This window comes from Pinus tabuliformis, chromosome 9 (genome assembly GCF_031772625.1).
Source record: "Pinus tabuliformis cultivar Carrire ecotype Pingquan chromosome 9, CPIR1, whole genome shotgun sequence".
In the NCBI taxonomy this organism is placed as follows: Eukaryota; Viridiplantae; Streptophyta; class Pinopsida; order Pinales; family Pinaceae; genus Pinus; species Pinus tabuliformis.
In genome coordinates this window covers 897,288,417-897,310,023 of record NC_142307.1, presented here as the reverse complement: position 1 = coordinate 897,310,023, position 21,607 = coordinate 897,288,417, and the positions used below count along the sequence as shown (strand labels likewise).

Here is a 21,607-nt window from a genome sequence, read left to right as displayed (position 1 = left end):
AATGCAAATGTTACTTAATCTATACTCAACCTAAATTGTGATACCTTTCTTTTTATATACTTAGTTTTAAGGGTGATGATTTTATGATTTAAAACAAAGCTAAGTGTGTTTTTGAAAATATATAATTATTATTATTAAAATTTGATAATTTAGTAAATTAAAATTTTAATTAATTTTTAAAATATTTTAATTAATTTAAAATTATTAACAAATAAAATCAAAATTTTATGTAAAAAAAAGATATTAATCAAATTCAACATATTTAATTTTTTTTATCAAAATAGTTTCTTCCATTTTAAAATAATAAGTTTTCTTATGCCATATGGTCAATGCAAAAGACGTCATTAATTAATTAATTAATTAAAATGAAGCATAAAATGAGAAGATTAAGTAAAACATTGACTAAAGTATTTTTATATATGATACTTTAGTATATCAGTTATTTTATAGATTTTTAATAAATCATGATTATTTTATAGCTCTTCTATATATCATGTTAATTTAGTATACCATTTATTTTGCTAATTTAAGTTTAATAAAAATTATAAAAATTAATGTAAAAGACACTATATATATCATAATAATTTATTATATCATTTATTTTCTTAATTTAAATTTAATAAACATTATAAAAATTAATGTAAAAGATACGATTGTAGTGAACCCAACATCTTAGTATAAAATGAAATATAAATTTGTCATACACTAAATATAAAAGTGAACGTTATAGCTTGTTATAAAAACATAAACTAACCAGAATTTGGACAAGTATATATTGTCAATGTAAAATTAAAACTATATGCTTATTAAATGAGAGATCTCCATAGATATATTAGGAAAGAACAACAAAGTTATTGCTTGGCAACAAACATTTACTTCAGTAGTGTACAAATATTTGTTTTTTCACATATATTTACCTTGCCTTATTGTACAATATTTTGTGTTTTTACCTTTATTTTATTGATATAGAATCTGATTTAAAGACCATCTTTGTTTTTAGTTTTTAGTTTTTAGTTTATTGAGATCACATAGAGTGCATCGAAAAGAGCATACACAAATTAGAAAGAGGAACAAATTGGGAATAAAAATAGAAAATTGATATATAAACTGCATTAAAAAAGAATGTATTTATATTTTACACCTCCAAATATAACCAAAAAAATCATAATACATTTTTATATGAAAAAATAGGGGGTTTTAACTAAAAGTAGTACTCTTGATGGAATGGAACAGTTTGGTGCAACATAAATGTATAAAAATAATAAATCTCATAAATGTGCCAACACACGATCAAAATCTATGGGAGCAACTAAAAGTAGTATTCTTGATGGAATGGATGGGAGCAACTAAAAGTAGTACTCTTGATGGAATGGAATATTTTGATTCAACATAAATGTATTAAAATAATAAATCTCATAAATGTGCCAACACATGATAAAAATATCAATCAACAATGGGAGCAACTCTTCAAAGGTGCTTTGATAATATATTCGAGAAAAAAAAGTATTCCATATATCAAAAAACACTTTTTTGTAACAATTCATAAAACCACATCAAAGATCATAACAACAGTGTTTTTATGTGGTTATAACCTGAGGGGAAAACTCAATAATCTAATTCAACATGGTTATTTGAGATGATATTATTAACGAAAGAGAAAATTTATACATAAAATAGATAACTCTATGTTCTATTTTAATATAAAAAGAGATTATAGACTAGTAAAATGTTGAGCCATAAATCAAAATTCAATAATATAACCGAAAATATAAGTCATTGAATAATTCTATATGTAGAACATAGTGTGACTATCTAATTACAATGTAACTAACTCATACACAGGAATGACAATTTTACTTAAAAACACATTATGTTAATTTAATATCAACTAATTACTAAGTGTTTAAGTAGGCTAACAAAAAGGTAGCTCAAAAAATATAAGTAAAAACTGATTGACCAATATAAATATTGAGAAAACAATTATAAATATTAAAGGAACACCATTTTTACTTAAAAACACATTAAGTTAATTATGCCGATAGGCGTCCCTCCTATTGGAGTTGGGCACTTTAATCATTTTCTTAATTTATCTTTTTGATCGGATGGCCTAAATTGAAAGATGCCAGTATATTCTCATCGTTGCCACTCCATCAATGGTTGGAATTCACACTATTAACTTCCATTCATATCTAAATCACATGTTTAAACCATACTTAAATTATTTTTTTACAAAACATAATTAAATATTTACTATCCCTGTTGGGAACGGGATCCCCCAAGGACAGTTTTGGGGCTAAAAGCCCATGTTTTGGGTTGAATTTTGTAATAAAATTTTAAAGTCTCCACATTTTGTGGTCATGGAGCGTGAAGGTGTCATGAATCATAAAGGGTTGTCTGCCCTTAATTTTGTAAAGTAAAGTTGGCTGTAAAGATCTACCCATGGTCCACAGACCATGAGATTATATAAAATGACCTAAGTAAGTAAGCTCTAAGTAGTTCAGATGAGTCATAGGTTGTAAGGAGCCTTGAGTGATAAGGAGGAAAGACTAAGTTTTGGGTTGTAGCGTAGGTAGAGGCTCTGCTCCTGAGTGCACAGAGGCCTAGGGTAGAAGTCCGCAGCTGAGTGCGTGGACGACTGCAGCTATGTGCTCAGGGCGGATAAAGTCTGTAATCATCTGAAGATATCAATAAAGAGAAGTATTCTACAAGTTCTCTGTCTTTGTTTCCTATTAATGCATCTTATCATTTTGTGTATGAATTTCATTTATAATACTTATATGATGAGCGAATGTATGTAATTATGTTGGGTAAACGAATACAAATAAGGATATCTATTTATGTGGCGCTAACTATGATTATATAATAAGATAAGTAAGATTCTTAAGATAACTAGGGAATATGTGCAATACGCTACCTTAGCAGCGCAAAAGTATTTGAACCAAAGGTTAGTGCTGCACGAAGGTCAGTGGTAGCCTTTCACAGAGGTATTGAAGGGAGGAATAAGGAGCTAAGTAGACAGAGCCCTAGAACTTAACAACTTGCGTGAAAGTAGGAATAGAAGGAAGAAACCGACATCACGACCATTTTAGGGTGTAGAAACTTGGTTCCAGCATCCCCCCATATTGCTTTGGGTGAGACTTCAATCAGCACTTTGCGGGCTAATGCCAAAAGGGCCAGTAGTGTAGGGATTTGTTTGGCTAACTAACGCTAAACCTGGGTCAGGCCCCACCAAGCCAACAAATGGTTTTTTTGCCGGGACTGGAATCTGCATAAGAGATGTGTGATGTCGTATCACTAGAATCCAACTAAGAAAGAGATTAGAGACTGGTTAGATAGGAATATCCATGAATTCACAGTGCAGGAGAATAGAAGCTCGCGACTGACCAAGTAATAGTGGTTGGAAAGGTACCTATATATAGAAATACACGAGATCTTTTTATGTTCCTTTCCGGTTGAGCTATACGAGTGGATCGTGAAGTTAGCAGATAACCAAGGAAGGTGGAGACTTGATGGTCCTATTGTTTGGACCCTGGAGTTAGTATAGAGATTGGAAGCCTCTGAGGATAATATCGTCTGCGTTGTTGATCATTGGCTAGATCGCATCATAGGAGGATTTGTGACTAAATTCACGATCGATACCTCAGTCAGCTATAGCGAGGCGGAGAGATGCTTTTTCAAAGGTCCGCGAGGTAAGTACCTAAAATATTTGAATACCTGGATTAAAATGTTATTGTGTGAAAAGCGGGTTATGCAGCTACCTTGATGTTAAGAGCTATGTGAAGTTGAAAAAATTACAGGAATAAAGGAAGAAAGGGTCCTGAATATAGTCCATTAATTTTAGCTCCATGAGGTGACGAAGAGGGAGTAGCGGAGGCTTCCCCGCGAAGTGCTATTCAGTTAATAAGACAAGGATTCCTGCGACTACCACCTCCACCCACACCACCTCCAAATTCACCACCTCCAATTGCGACTTCACTTGTAGCACCTCCACGTCCACCGTGGTTTAGCATGGAAAAATCAGTGAAGCTGCCTTTTTTTAAGGGCCTGGGAAATGAGAACCCGGACCAATTCTAGTTCATGGTGAAAGTTGTACGGGAAGCTCAAGGCATTATAGATGTTCACTTGAAGAAGTCAACACTGGTTAGTGCACTGCAGGATCACATGCTAACCTGTTACATTAAGTACTCTGATGATAACCTAAATGCTAGAGTGGCAGACATCTAGACATCTAGACCATGGCAGACATCTAGGCCTAAATCTGAGGCGCAATCGATTGTGGGTTTCAAATGAATCACGATGAAGCCAAACGAGACACCTTGGGAATTATATCAGAGGTTGAAGTGTCAGATCCATGAATCTAATATGAACTTGACAAACGGACAACATCACGAATGGTTTGTGGCTTTACTCCTACCACACCTAAGAGTTGCGTTGTCGCAACAGAAGGTAACGACCCAGGTAGAGGCCTTGGAGATTGCAATGAGATTGCATGAAACATCGATGCAAGATCCAAATATAGGGGTTCAATAGATCCAAGTATAATTGAAAAATCTTTGCCTTAAGATGCAAAGTTTGAAGCAGGACAGAACAGTTCAACCAGAAGTGTGTGAAGTGGTATGGTGCCTGAAATGCAAGGGCCATGGGAATGACAAAGACGATTTCCCAGTCTTTGCGAACTACATGGTAGGATGAGGACCGATGCCTTTGAGGCTGGAAGCGCAAGCAGGACTGAGCGTGGGGTCTGCATTGTGGTGCAATATATGTCAGGTAGCAGGAAAACATGCCATGGATAACTGTCATTTGCTGCAGAAATTTGTACAAACGCCACAACAATTTTTCTCCAACTTTTGTAGGTCAGTAGGGCATGATGAGTGCAACTGCAGGAGCTATGAATTGATGATGGATAGAACACCCGCCTATAGGGTTCAGGCAGAAACACGGCCCCCTGACCAGAGTGCAGGGATGTCGCGAACAAGCTTTTAGGGGCGAGGACGAGCCCGAGACAGAGGAGGACCTGATAGAGGGTGGGGACAGCTGATTTGCTACAATTGCAGAGGACTAGGACACTATGCCCATGATTTCACTAACCCAACGCATCCATCATACAAATATTGCACTCTGTTTGATCATGAGACGGAGGATTGTCCTACGCTGATAGCGACAATATGTGACACAGGGGCGCTACCACCTTATCCAACTCAGAACCTATAGATGATGAGGTCTGAGCCTCGCGAAGAGGATCCGAATGTAAATATAGTGCTTCGAAGTGAAATTTCAACAGGAGATGATAAGGGGAAACAACCCAAACATAGTGCATGGGTTTGCAAAGCTCCAGAAAAGGAGGATGACTTTGATTTGGAGTGCACACACGAAAAATTCATGGAAGCAAAGAAGAGCTTTGCTGAGGCCTCCACGTCAGGGAGCAAGGATAAGGCTGACGAGGAAATGGACCCTTCTATGCTTACGACCTTTCTGGAAACCTGCATGAAGTTTCTGCACGACAGTAAGGTTGTGAAGGGATTACAGGAGCTTATAAACAGATGTGCTAGAAACACTCTGGGTGAACCGCGCGTGGTAAGAAATATTGGTAAGCATAAAACAAGGACAGGACGGGAGATGAGACTAATCGTGCAGATTGGATAGTATGAGATGGATCAGGTTATTTTGGATCTGGGGTCAGACGCGAATGTCTTACCAAAGCAGACTTGGGAATAGATGGGAAGGCCCACGCTGCAGTGGTCTTCGAATCAGTTAAGGATTGCAAATCAGCAGAAGATCATCCCCATGGGGTGGTTGCAAGGGGTGACTATAGATATTGAAGGTGCAAGCGCGCTGGCTGACTTTGAATTAATAGAAATTATGGATGATAGCAACCCCTACCCTGCGCTCCTTGAAATCGATTAGGTGAATGATATGAATGGGGTAATCAACCTAAAGAAGCGAAAGATGATATTTGAGAAGAAATTGCTCTACATAATAGTACCCCTAGATCCTATTGAAGCATCACGCTATACTAAACTAGTTCGCGATTATGAGAGTGATGACGATCTAGACTGTATCTATAAGATAACAATGCAAGACCAAGATTGGGTGAATCCAACAGCGGATGGACGGATTACATGGGATCGCGAGAGTTCCTGCACCTTAGATTCTGATGAAGAGCTAGAGCGCTAGCAGAATCAGTTACATGAAGTAACCACACTAAGCTATAACATGATGACCCGGTCGCTATGTTGTGTGTCATCACAGGTAAGAAATATGCCCACTTATGATGGCTTGAATGATGTCGATATATTTTTGGATGCATTTGAGAGGGAGGTACCAGAGAAGCAGTGCTTCCAAGATTTGGACTGGGCACTACGCACTATGCCTACAACGTGGTGGGTATGTACAAGGGAAGCTTTGATAATTGGCATGAGTGTAGACGGATGATGAGAACATTCTTTGGGAAGCCGAAGGTACGAATAAAAAACAAATATGATGGGTAGGATGATCCGCTCGCGCACTTGGCCAAATGGGCTCAGGCTTATGGAGAAAATTCACAACTTGAATGGGTGCACTTGTTCTGTCACTCCATAAATGTCATCCCGATGAACTGGTACTTAGAAACAGAGCTCCGCCATGGTATAGGTGAATGGGATATTTTGCGCGATGGATTTATAATGACATTTAGCTTTGAAGACGGGTTTGACTATATCGAAGAGGCGCTACAAGAAGTAAAAGCAGTGATCTTTAGGATACCGTAGGATCCTTTGGACCTGATTCAGCCTGATTGGGCTATTCAGCTGAGTCACACGCTGGAATGATATAACGTAACCGTTGAAGAAGAAGATGAGGATCTATGAAAGGTTAGCATCCATGAAACAGAAGGTCACTGCAAGGTTAAAGGACCACAGATTTAGAATCCTGATATAACCACGCTGTTTAAAACAAAACATGTAAATATTGGTACGAAGGTAGAGCCTAAATTCAATAAGATTAGAGATTACTGAGATGACATGATAGTGGATAAAGTCACTGAATTGCTCTGTGAATACCAGGATTTGTTCCCTACCAAGTTTAAGGATTTAAAAGGGATAATTGAGGACCTGGGTGTTATGAAGATCACATTGAAGCCCGACACAAAGCCAGCTAAGCAAAGACCTTACCATCTCAATCTGAAGTATAAGGAGAAGGTCCGCTTAGAGCTAGACAAGATGCTCACAGCAGGCATCATTGAGCCCATAGAAGAATCTGATTGGGTAAGCCCCATGATGGTACAGGAAAAGAAGTAGAAGGATGAAATAAGGATATGCGTAGATCCGAGGAAGTTGAATGACGCTTGTGTACATGATCCTTTCCCAAATTCGTTCATTGATGAAGTGTTCGACAATGTAGGTGGCCAGGAAGCATATTCCTTCACTGATGGGTTATTTGGGTACCATCAGATCAAAATCGGGTTGGAGGATAGGAGCAAGACAAACTTTGTGACTGAGTGGGGTTGTTTTCAGTACACTATAATTCCTTTCGGATTGAAGAATGTGCCTGCTATTTTCTCATGCGTAGTCATTGCAGTGTCCAAGGAATTTATTCATAAGTTCCTAGAAGTGTACATTCATGACTAGATTGTGTTTGGGCTACTAAAATGCCATGTCGCTAGTTTACACCTGATGCTAGATACTTGTCGAAGATACCAGATCACGATCAATCTAAAGAAGTGCCTATTTTGTGTTCCTTTTGGGACCCCGCTGGGACATGTGGTTTATAGACAAGGACTGATGGGAGATCCCACGAAGATCGCAGTGATACTTAACTTAGAAGCACCGAGGAGTGTGAAACAGTTGCATGCTACCCTAAGGCATACTGGATATTACAGAAATTTTATCAAGGGATATTCCCAAATCACCACGCCTATAGAGAAGTTGTTGAAAAATGATGTCACATTCCGCTGGAATGAGGATTGTAAGAAAAACTTGGATGTATTGAAGGAAAATATGGTTACCAAACCGATTCTAGTCTTCTCGGATTGGAAGAAAGAGTTTCATGTACATTTCAACACGTCATGTATAGCACTAGGGGAAGTACTCACACAGGCTGGTGGAGGAGACTTGGACCATCCTATAGCCTTCACAAGCAAAAGGTTATTCAAGGCAAAGAAGAACTATCCCATCACCGAGCGTGAGGGGTTAGCCATGGTATACGTGCTCTAGAAGTTTAAACACTACTTGTTGGGAGGCCATTTTAAAATGTATACAGATCATTCTACACTGAAATATCTGGTCAATAAGCCTGTGTTGGGGGGGGAGAATATGAAGATGTTTGCTATTGTTCCAAGAGTATGATTTTGAAGTTATTTTGAAGCTTGGACGACTGAACGCGGGACCAAACCATCTCTCACGCATCGAAACAGGGGAAGAGCCAACTAATTTGGAATAAGGATTTCTTGACGCACAGCTATTTGCAATGCGCATCACGGATGGTCATTTTGAAGATATCATACACTTCTTAATGACAAGAACAGCCCCAAAAGGATACACCATCCAGCAAAAGAAGGAATTAGTGGTGCGCGTGGCAGACTTTTCTGTCATTGTTGGGCATTTGTATAAAATAGGGTCCACTGAGATATTGCAACAGTATGTACCAGAGTTTGAAAGGAGCAGTATCCTCATGGACGCTCATGGGGGTGCTGTGGGAGGGAATTATGCAGGGAAAGTGACTGCGTAGAAGATTCTACGTGCAGGGGTGTGGTGTCCAACCCTCCATTAGGGTTTGAAAGCATACTGCAAAGCATGTGATTTGTGTCAAAATACTAGCAGGCCATCGCGGAGGGATGAGCTACCTTTGAATCCCAGATGGCATTACAACCCTTTGAGAAATGGGCAATAGATTTGTTGGACCCATCCAACCCCAAGGAAAGATGGGAGCAAGGTACATTATCACCATGACAAAGTATTTGACTCAATTGGCAGAGGCATAGCCGGTGAAGGATTTCACAGGCACGACTACTGGAAATTTCCTCTTTGAGTATGTGCTGACACGATTCGAGTATCCAAATATTTTGATGAGTGATTGTGGTATGCACTTTTTTAATTAAATGATCAACACGCTGATGGAGGAATTTTAGGTATATCACCAGAAGAGCACGCCTTATCACCCGCAGGCTAACAGGATGGTGGAAGCATTCAATAAAGTGCTAGAGAATGCACTAACCAAGGTTTGCAACACTCAGTGAAGTGATTGGGACCTACGCATACCCGCAGTACTATGGGCCTAAAGGACGACATGCAAGAAGTTGATTGGACAAACACCCTTTAGGCTTGTATATGGCATTGAAGTAGTGATGCCCATGGAATACATTGTGTCTAGTCTATGCATAGCGGAACTCACGAGTATGACTAATCGCGAAGCCCTGGAAGAGAGGCTCATGCAGCTGACTGAGCTTGAGGAAGAGAGATTTCTAGCTGGATTTCACCAACAAGTCCAAAAGTAGCGCAAAAAATCATGGCATGATTGGAAAATTAAGCTACGCACTTTTAAGGTAGATGACCTGGTTTTGTTATATGACAACAAGTTTGATAAATTAAATTCAGAATACACCAGTTTGGTCCCTATTTCATTAAAGAGATTACTAACAAAAGAGCGATGCAGCTGGTCAAATTGAATGGAGATCCCTTCCCAGGAAAGGTGAATGGTAGTCACTTGAAGCCGTACACTAGTGGTTTGGCGATGTGACTACATGAAGGAAGCATAGTCTTAGCACTCCAGGCAGTTGAAAGGAGGTGCAGGACTATAAACTACACTACCCAGGTTAGGGAGCTACGCGATTGGAGAATTGTGCAAAGCAAGGAAGTGTCAGACGGTTTGTGGCAGTGCAAAGGGAGCTGCACTACCCAGGGAGAAATCACACAGGTCAGCCAAAAAGTGACCGTTAAGGTCATTGTTGATGATTTGACGGTAGAAATGCGGCCAAATGGAGTGGGCAGACGGCATTTAAGATGAAATTTATGGGTCAGATCCTTGAAAATATAACACCAATCCGACATTAATGAACCAAATTTGGGGGGAAAGGTCAGATTTGAATTCAGAGTGCCCTATAAATTACAGGTGGCTTTCTAGTGAAAAACACTTCGCATTTCGAGAATTGAGTTGTTGAGCTCTTAGGAGCACATGAATTGTGAGCACTATGAACTTCTGATAGCCAGTTTAGTATTTGAGACATTTCTGAAGGAGACAGAGGAGTTCTTGCGGAACATCATGTTGGCACCCACAGAAGCTATAGATACGGAAGCAGAGGAGTCATTGTCAGAAATTGAGATGGAGGTCGAAGAAGTTGCTCTCGAGGTTGCCGAAGTATTAGCCAAAGTCCCCAAATCACCAAGGACGCTACAACCAAAGCCCACCGTAGCTAAGGAAAGTGCAAAAGATAAGAAGGGCAAGCATCCTGCAATACTAGTGCACGCATCACTAAGAAGAAACCCACCGAAGCCTACTACACATGAGAAGGGAAATGCCATCAATTTGGAGCCGGAAGAGGAAGAAATCGAGGACATCTCGATGGATGATGAGGATGTGGGAGTAGATTTGGTGGAAGTTGAGGCCCAGGGTGCTAATCCTATCACTCAGTTACTTGAGTATGTCCCTCCATAGAAGGGCAAGGCCAAGGTGCCGAAAGATATCAATGAGAGCAAGACCTCCTTGCAAACCTCTCTGCCACTAGATGAGATTGTTTTCGAAGGACCGCGCTTATCACGGGTTCCACTATTAAAACTCGAGGACTGGGACTTGGATGATAATGAGGAATTCTCACACCTAGTGACTAAGTAGCTGATGCACTGCATCATCAATACAACCACCGAAATGACAGCATTGGAGTCATGGAGGTGCCTCAGAGGAGTAGACAAGGTAGGGTTGCTCAACCTAATTTGGGTGCCACACTACAACTACACCCCGGTTACAGTATTGGTCATCAAGCAGGTGCTATGCTTGGTGAATGATGGGTGTCTGTCACTGGAGGAGCCAATACCCATCACTGACAAATTGATCCATAGGATCATGTGGTTGCCCTACATAGGAGAAAATGTAGCCATGATATTTGGTGAAAAAGGTGGCGAGCAGGCCCTAGTGGAGGCCATGAAAGGGCAGTTCAAGTTGGTAAAGAAGGCATGTGGATATGCCATATCTAGCATTTGTGACCCTGTTGTAAAGGTGGCTATGTAGATTTTAGCAGGGAAGGTGATGACGAAGTGTCACACTGACAAGGTGTTGGCGCCTGTCATCATGCTAGTAGCGTAGTGCACCGAAGGAGTCCAGTTCAACTTGTTAGACTATCTTCGCGAAGAGTTCCTAGCAAACTGCCATGAAGCACAGGAGCTCAGCAAGACATTCCACTACGCGTGGCTCTTGTTGTCAATTGTGCTGATAGCATGGGAGCTGCCAGAGGACAGCCAATTCCCTTCGGTCATGCTAGACCTACTACAAGTAGCGAAGTACGCATCGCTACAGGTGACCAAGGATGTGTAGTGTATCAAGGATAGCAAGATCTTCTGGATCTTGATGGAGATGAACATCCACATGGCTATCAATTGCAAACCGTGGTTGTCACCTATAGTGTTTTCCAACTTGCAGGGCTACACAAAGTTCAATGCAGATTTTCACCATGTGGCCATCAAGGCACGGAAGGACCCTGTGCAGAAATGGTATGAATTTCCTTACCTAGCAACAAATGACACCATTGATGCAGTAATTAATCGATGGCCAGTAGAGTGGTGCACCACAATAGACTTGGTGGTGGGAGGGAGCAAGTACACTGCGCAGAGAAAGAAGGAGGAGGCCAAGCTAAAGATGATGCAGCTCGCCAAAAAGAGAAAGAAGGAGGCTGTTGACAAGGCCCGAGAGTAGCGTGATGCCACTCAGTAGGTAGAAAATCAAACACGAGGAATAGAGCGGGGATCTAACTAAGGCGTAAGGTCGCATTCACTTGAGACAGAGGAGGAGATAGACGAGCAGACAGAACAGCATGATGCGGACCCATAGGCAACATTCACCTGCATCAAGCGTCCAAGGGAGTAGGAGAAAGGAGGGTACAGGAAGAAATAAGAGGATACTAAGACATCACTAGAACCAATCACGCTAACAGAGGGTGATTTACATGACATCGGTGACATGGTGTGAGATGTCACTTCGGAGGACCTACAATAGTTCAAGCAGCATCAACAACTAGTATTGGGGGATATCCAGACATGTTTGTAGGAGCTGCAGACCTGCGTGTCATAGGCTGGCATGGTGTCTGCAAGACTTGCTATCGACACTTCAGAAACTGCCGAGATGCTGCGCGCGAGGGCCTCCAATGCGATAGTGCTACCTGATGGAGCACTAACCACGGAAAATGAAGCTGACAGGCCCACTGTTAGCGCCCTCAAGGGAGTAGGGTTGAACTTGGTAGTGCTCCCTAGTGAAGTGCTCCACCTCTTGCAGGATGGAGTGATTACAGAGTTGAGGGCTCGTGAGCACCGCGCCCTACAGGTGATTAGTGAACAACGGATTAACAATGAGCAAATGGCAGTACAACGAGACTCTGCCATCGCTACTGTGATTGAGGCAATCAACAAGAACAAGTTTATAATGCAGGTCATCAAGGAGGCATGCCGAATGGTCCCAGAGTTGGACATTCCTAAGGAAGAACTAGTCGAGGTGCACAACCGCAAGCTGGCCACGGGGGTGAACAATGCTCATACAGAAATGGTGAGGGTTTAGTTGGAGATGAATCTGCAAATCATAGAGTTACAGTTGAAGGCTTCAACTCTGTCAGAAGTAAAGGAGCAGTGGGTGACCGTTGTCACAGAAGCAGTAGCGGAGGTTGATAGTGCAGTAGCAGACTACACGCAACTTTTTAAGCAACCATTCAAGGTCCTGACAAGCTTGCAGGAGGACCCTAATGTACAACAGCTTGAGATAAAAGCACGCTAGCTACAACAGCGCTATGATGAGGTCAAAGGCATAGTGCGCACTGTCACGCTCACACAGAGATTGGCGAAGCTATAGGAGGCCAAGTAGCTGAAGGAATAGGTAGATGCAGCACTGCACAAGGAAGTAGTGATGAAGGTATGACTCAAGCCCTAGCTAGATGAGGCTTACATGGTGATAGCCTCCATTGAAGGAAATCTTGCGACTCTACAAGAAACTCAGCAAAACCTTCAGGCCGACAGTTCAGGAGCAGTGACCGAACAAATGGTTGAAGACGCGAGGCAGGCAGCCACACAGTGCACTGCTGAGGTTGAATTCATACGAGTTGAGCTATGAGGTACTCGCACTAAGATCTTTGCGCCTGCTAAGTGAATTGAGAGCGATTCATGATGTTTGTGTTGGGGGCTTGTTGGGAACGAGATCCCCCAAGGATAGTTTTGGGGCTAAAAGCCCATGTTTTGGGTCGAATTTTGTAATAAAATTGTAATGTCTCCACATTTTGTCGTCATGGAGCACGAAGGTGTCATGAGTCATAAAAGGTTGTCCGCCCTTAATTTTGTAAAGTAAAGTTGGTTGTAAAGATCTACCCATGGTCTGTGGACCATGAGATTGTATAAAAAGAGCTAAGTAAGTAAGCTCTAAGTAGTTCAGATGAGTCAAAAGTTGTAAGGAGCCTTGAGCGATAATGAGGAAAGACTATGTTTCGGCTCGTAGCATAGGTAGAGGCTCTGCAGCTCAGTGCGTAGAGGCCTAGGGTAGAAGTCTGCAGCTGAGTGTGCAGACTACTCTAGCTATGTGCACAAGGCGAATAGAGTCTGTAATGGTTTGAAGATATCAATAAAGAGAAGTATTCTACAAATTATGTGTCTTTATTTCCTATTAATGCATCTTGTCATATTGTGTATGAATTTCATTTATAATACTTATATGATGCACGAATGTATGTAATTATGTTGGGTAATTGAATGAAAATAAGGATATATGTTTACGCGACGCTAATTGTGATTATCTAATAAGATAAGTAAGATTATGAAGATAACTAGGGAATCTGTGCAATATGTTGGCTTATTAGCGTGAAAGTATCTGAACCAAAGGTTAGGGCTACGTGAAGGTCATTCGTACCCTTTCACGAAGGTATCAAAGGGGGGAATTAGGGGCTAGGTAGATAGATCCCTAGAAATTAACAACCTATGCGAAAGCAAGAATAGAAGGAATAAATCGACATCATGACCATCTCAGGGTGCGGAAACTTGGTTCTAGCATCCCCCCATATTGCTTTGGGTGAGACTTCGATCTGTGCTCCACGGGATTGAAAGGGCCAGTAGTGTAGGGATTTGTTTGGCTAACTAACATTGAACCTGGATCAGGCACCGCCAAGCCAGTAGTGCCTATCATAATTACTAGAAATAAATTTTAAAAAATATGCATTGAAACATTATTATAAGGATTCACTTCCAACAATTTTCCAAGTGTAATATTCAATCCATTAAGTGCATCCATCCCTATGCATTCCTTTGTGAAACGTATGAGGAGTTGGATGTTAAATGTAGTGGATGAATTAGTGAATGATAAATGGAAAAGTGCACAAAAACACGCTAAGATTTTGTGCCTACTTCCTTAAAACAGTTGGCCATTCAAAGTATTTTCCATTGATTTAAAGATATTACCCATGTATTAGAAAAGAAAATTGTATCAGTAACTGTCGAAAAAATTGACAGATGTGAAGGGTTTATGTTTATTATTGCACTTTCAAGGGAACTTATGGGAAGCTATCAAATTTTGTCTTTGTGTTATTATGTCGTTTCCTTCTCTATGATGCAATCTGCATTTCCTTATATGGTTAAGAATCATTTCTTCACGCATTTAGGGCTATAGCTTCATCTCTTTACTGACACCGCCTATATACGCTCCTTCAAACCTCTCACCTCTTCCAACACTGGTAGTCCTCAAACACTCATAATTTTTTGTTTGCTCTGCTTTCGGTAAGGCTTTAGCTGAAAAAATGACACAATCTGTGAGCGTGGAGATAGATTTGAAGGTTTCTGCTAAGAAACTGTGAGGTGCCTTTTGGGATTTTGCAACCTTATTTCCGAATATAATGCCCTCTCATTTCAAAAGAATTGAAGTCATCAGAGATGGTAATGTTGGCACAATCCACAAAATTAAATACGGAGAAGGTATGAAGGAAATCTGAAATTTGGAATTTGAGTTTTGGAATTCTAAACATAATTAGCAGAGGTTTCAGAATCTGTTTGGCTACCATTTATATGTTTCTGTTATAAATGTTTGGTGATGTTTCTGGCATTTTTACTATTGGTGATCTTTATGTCACCTGGCAGTGGGGTGCGTATAGAAGTAGTGATCGTTTCCTTAACTTAAAGGTTGATGGGTGTGAAGCTGATGATTTTTAAGAGAAATTAGAGGATATTAAATAAATACAAAGTATTTTACAAATGTTATGTAGGGTAGAATATATGTTTCTTGGGTTTAGGATTGCTTAACTTAATCATCGATTTTGGGAATATATTATCCTTCAAAAGTTAGACTATATTCTTATACATTACATTTCAAAATATTTTTGAAATCTACAGTCCACTTAAATTTATATAAATCTTGTTCTTTTGATTTAACATGTATCTTGTTCTTTACCCTTTTTATGATCCCGAACCAAAATTATATACAAGAATATAACAGAAAAAAAATCGTTGTTGGGTGCAGGAATGAAAGGGGCGACTCATGTATCCGAGAAAATTGAAGCATGGGACGAAACAAATATGACCCTTACTTATATTGTGATCAAGGGTGAGATGCTGAACATATTCAAGGCCTTCAAGCCAACCATGAAGGTAATTCCAGGAGCTGATGCCAATTCTTGCACTGTAAGTTGGAAAGTTGAGTTCGAGCCAGCAGGCAACCAAATTCCCCCAACAGAGCTAATTAAGGAAGCAACAGTCAGCATATTCAAGACCGTGGAAGGATATCTACTGACCACAGCTTGAGTTTCACTTGGATGATACTATGTTCAGTATAATAGAATAATGGATCACAGTGTTGATTGCTAGAACCTTGTCCGCCGTAGTCTCTTTGCACAAGGAAATGGTTCGCTGCTGAGAGATTTTTTATTTAATAAAGTAATTGATATATTTCTCAGATTGATCTTCACATTTTGTTTATTATTCAGTGTTAGTGTTCTCTGTCTATGGATATATTTTGTTGTTCTCTTTTGATTTTGTCTTTTCATTTCCCAATATTGTTTTGTGGATAAATCTAAAATTTTATATCTAACATATTTGCTTTATTTTTTCATTTTTTTGTACAATAAAATACATACATTCAAATCATGTACACCTTGATTTTCAAACAAGACATTCAAACCATGTACACCATGATTTTTAGACAATGTAACAAAAATAAATAGAATAAGAACACATAGCAACAAGATATTTAAATCATGTACACCGTGAGTTTTTCTCAAAAACCCTATCTCATGTATACAATGATTTGCCTTGGAAAACCTCAAATGGAAAGAACTAGCCAACAATAGATTTATTACTGTCCTTTTCTACTAACATACATACAACTCTGGTTACATGCATACTCTAGCTAAATGCCCAATACCATAAGTGTTAACTACAATTTTTGACACAATTTGAGTACATCACAATGTAGTCAAGCACACTTTTACAATAATATAAAATAATAATAATAATTAATTGTATTCTGTATTTATTTTATAGAGATAAAATTGCTATTAAACATTTAACCTTCTTATGATATGAAAGAGATAGAATGAGGAGGAGAGCAGAGCAGAGTTGAAACTTAAGAAGGAAGTTCTGCACAAGAATGTAATTCAATTCATGATATAGATCAATAGGATAACAGTTAGATTTGAAAGAATATTTAAGTAATTGTTTTTGTTTTTATTAATGGACAATAAAATTGCTACTAAATATTTAATTCTCTTGTGATATGAAACAGATATATGGAAAATGTTCTTTACAAGAGTAAGGTATTGTGCGAGACAAGGTACATGTAGTCAAAAAGTTGATGGAAGGTCCAAATCATATAGGAGTAGCAAGTAGATGAAGTGTAATTGGTTAATACAAAGAAGTGTAATTGGTGAAGACAATTATATTATTATTGTTGATGTAAACCTCAAAAAGGAAAAAAAACTATAATAGATATATAATTAAGCATTTTCTTTTTTGACAGGGGGTTGCCCCTTCTCTCAACCTTCATGGATAGCCTTGGCCAAAGCTATCATGGAGGAGTGTGTGTTTTTATTGTGTTTCTCATGCTTTGTGGTTTAGTTTTTAATTTTTTTATTATTTTTCTATGGCTTTGGTTTTTAAAATTCTAATTTTAAATTTATTTCTGCCATCATTTTATAATAACAATTTTTTAAATTATTTATTTTGAACTTGAAAGATTAATAATATTTTTTTTATTTTTTAATTAAGTGTTTTTTTCATAATAATTTTATAATAAAATTGCTAACAAGATATTACCTTAAAAATTTACTGCACTCTTTATGTAAAAATTTTTGATATATTTAATTTTCAACCTCACATTTCAAAATTTAATTTTTGCATTTTAAAACTTGGATGTGTAGAGCTTCTCTTTATTTTAAATTTCCCATCTCAAAATTTAAATCTTAGCACACTCTGGAGATGCATTTAAATAATAACAATTGTAAAATTACATTTAAAAATTTCCATGTTTGATAAATCTACAATTGCATTTTTAATAGAAACTAATTTTCAAAGTTCTAAAATCTATACAAGCACACTTTTACATGCCAACCACATTTATGAAATTCACATTTAAAAAATTCAATGTTTGATAACTTGGACACTTGTACTATTTAATTTTCAATTCCACTACTTAAAATTTGATGCTTATACACACATTTACATACTCCAATGACATTCATAAAATTACATTTGTGAACTTTAGACAACCTCATGTTAAAATCTGATATATCTAATAAAGTAGAACATTATAAACATAAGCTTAAATCTATATATTTGTGTTGTGATGTGTTGTATCCTGTTAATGTCAATGTCAAATGTTATGTTTTCGTTGTTGTGTTTGTGTGTATAAGGTGATACACACAACACTCTATATTTAAGTTAATATAACTATTCAAAATTTAATGTTTGAGAAACGCATACTTTTATTGCATTCATATGATATTTAATTTCTAATTTAGTTTTACCAAAGTAATTTAAATACTTTTGATGTTTGACACACCTAAGCTGAGAAAACTTGTATTTCATTAATTGTATGTTAAACTATAATGGTGAAACAATTGTAAGACATAATCATTCATAGTCATATAATAATAATACTTATTAAAGTTGATAAGAATAATAGTTATAATATTTAATTATTAAAGTTAATAATAATAATAATAATAATAATAATAATTGAATATTTATTAAGATTAATAATAAATTTTGATATTGTTATTAAAGCTAATATTAATAACTATTAATATTAATTAAATGGCATTAATATTAATACTAATTAGATCTTATGATTAATAATAATAATAATAATAATAATAATAGTTATTAAAATTAATATTAATAAATATTTAATATATTATTATATTAAATAGTAATATTAGTATATTGTATTAATATTAAATATTACAAATATATTAATATTAATATTATAATTAATAATAATTATAGTCTTTCATAGTCATATAATAATATTTGTTATTAAAGTAGTAGTAGTAGCAGTAGTAGTAATAGTAGTAGTAGTAAAATTTATATTAATTATTATCAAAATTAACAATAATAATAAAGTTATTAAGGTTAATGATAAGAATATTATAGATTAGAATGACCGAATATGATCAACCACTGTATTTTATGATTGAATGTGGTAAAGCATTATCAAAATGCACAATCATAATCTATGATAGAAAAGTATGGTGTGAAACAATGGGTAATCGTGTTTAGCGATGGAAAATGTAGGTCAACCATGGTCAATCAAGATCAACCATACTCACACAATTGTCAACCATAGACATATAATTGTCAACCATACTTAAGGCATAGTTTGTGATGTTTAGACATGGTGAACATAGGCACATATAATCAACTATGGTTCGCCATAGTGAAACAATGGGTTCATTATCCTTTCAGTTTATAATACTAATCCCTTGAATTTATAATATTATTAGTCCCTTGTGTTTACTAATATGTTAGGCTTAATATTCTCATGTTGGAATGGTACAAAAATTTATCCAATGCCATAGTCTCACAAACATCGTCACAATAAGTCAATCATAGTGACATGCATCATTGTAGTAAGACAATCACTCTCACAATCATTGTCATAGTTATAAATTAATTTATTTAATGTTGCATTGCAATGTTGAATAAATTAGGGTTTAATATTCTCATTTGTAATATTGCATTTAGGGCTTCTTGTTAGGGTTTTTAATCAATTTAATTTATAATATTTATCCTAATATTTATAATCCCTTGGGTTTATAATGTATATAATAGGGTTTTAAATTATTCTCATGGCTTCATTACCCCTTGGGTTTATAATATTAATTTCTTGGGTTTATTAATCCCTCGGGTTTAAAATATAACTAATCCCTTACGTTTAATAAGTAGTAATCATTTAGGTTTAATATTGTGATGTTGGAATGGTAAGGAAATCTATCCAATTTCGGAGTATGACAAGCATTGTCACAATGTGACAATCATTTTAGAAATTTATTCAATGTCGCATTGCAACATTTAATTCCTCAGATTTATAATATTGATCCTAGGGTTTATAATCCTTTGGATTTATAATATAAATCCTAAGGTTTAATATTATTCTCATCGGTTCATTATCCCTTGGGTTTATAATATTAATCCCTTCGGTATATTAATTCCTTTTGTTCATAATATTATTAGTCCCTTGGGTTTATTAATCCCATTGGTTTTAAAATATCAATAATCCCTTAGGTTTAATAATCAATAATCCCTTAGGTTTAATATTGTGATGTTGGAATGGTACAAAAATCTATCCAACATCGCAGTGGGACAAGCATCATCGCAATGTGACAATCATTGTCAACAATTTATTCATTGGGTTTATATCATTAACACTTATCGATGTTTTTCAACCATATTTACTAATGTGGTTGGGTTTATAATATTAACAATCCCTAGGATTTATTAATCCCTTGGGGTTTATATACCTTGGGTTTATAATATTTATCCCTTGGGTTTAACATTATTCCCTTGTGTTTATAATCTTTTTGGTTTTTAGTATTAAACCTTTTGGTTTATTATTCCCTTAGGTTTATAATATCAATCCCTTGGGTTTATTAATCTAAGGGTTGTTATTCCTAAGGTGTAATGTTATTCATATGATTTATAATATTAATCCTTGGGTCTAATATAAATCCCCTTGGTTTATAATCATGGTCATCCATGGTCAAACGTCACACTGTGACAATTTTTTCTCAATAGGAAAATCAAACATGGTCCAATGTCACATTGTGGCAAATATTGTCTCCATATGAAAATCATTCATGGTTAACCATGGTCAACCATGGTGCAATGTTACACTGTGACAAAGATTGTCTCAATATGAAAATCAACCATGGTCAACCATGGTCCAATGTCGCATTCTCACAAATATTGTTTCAGTGTGAAATATTATTCATAGGGTTTATAATATTACTCCTACAATTTAATATAAATCCCTTGGGTTTATAATCATGGTCAACCATGTTCCAATGTCACATTATAAAAGAGTTTGTCTCAATATGAAAATCAAATATTGTTAACCATGGTCAACCATGATAATTCTAGGGTTTGCAATATTTATCTTAGGTTTTATATACCTTGGGTTTATAATATGAATCCATTGGGTGTAATATTATTCCCTTCGGTTTATAATCCCTTGGATTTTTTATATTAATCCCTTGGGTTTATTATTAACATGGGTTTATAATATCAATCCCTTGGGGTTATTAACCTACAGGTTCGTATTCCTACAGTGCAATATTATTCATAAGGTTTATTAATGCTTATCGATGCTTTTAGACCAGATTTAATAATGTGGTTGGGTTTATAATATTAACAATCCCTAAGGTTTATTAATCCCTTGGGGTTTATATACCTTGGATTTGTAAGATTTATCCCTTGGGTTTAATATTATTACCTTGGGTTTATAATATTAGTCCCTTGGGTTTATAATATCAATCCCTTTGGTTTATTATTCCCTTAGGTTTACAATATCAATCATGCTCAACCATTGTCAATCATAGCCAACCATGGTCAACCATAGTTGAATGTCACATTGTGACAAGGAATGTCTCACCATGAAAATAAACCATGTTTATTTTAGTGTTTCTAATATCTATATTAGGGTTTACCAATGTTGGGTTTATAATATTAGTCTCTTGGGTTTAATATTATTCCCTTGGGTTCATAATCCCTTGGGGTTTTAGTATTAATCCCTTGGGTTTATTATTAGGTTGGGTTTATAATATCAATCATGGTTAGATTTATGAATCTCTTGTGTTTGTAATATCGATCCTTTATGCTTCTTGATCCCTTAGGTTTTTAATATTTATCCCTTGGGTTCACTAATTCATTGGGTTTTTAATATTAAATGGTTGGGTTTATTAGTTCCTTGGGTT

General features: G+C 36.8%; 1 pseudogene; it reads left to right on the top strand.

Annotated features, from left to right (window-relative positions):
- Nucleotides 1-14,944: 14,944 nt before the first annotated feature.
- Nucleotides 14,945-15,941, top strand: LOC149151658 (MLP-like protein 423; annotated as a pseudogene).
- The last annotated feature ends 5,666 nt before the right edge of the window (nt 15,942-21,607 follow it).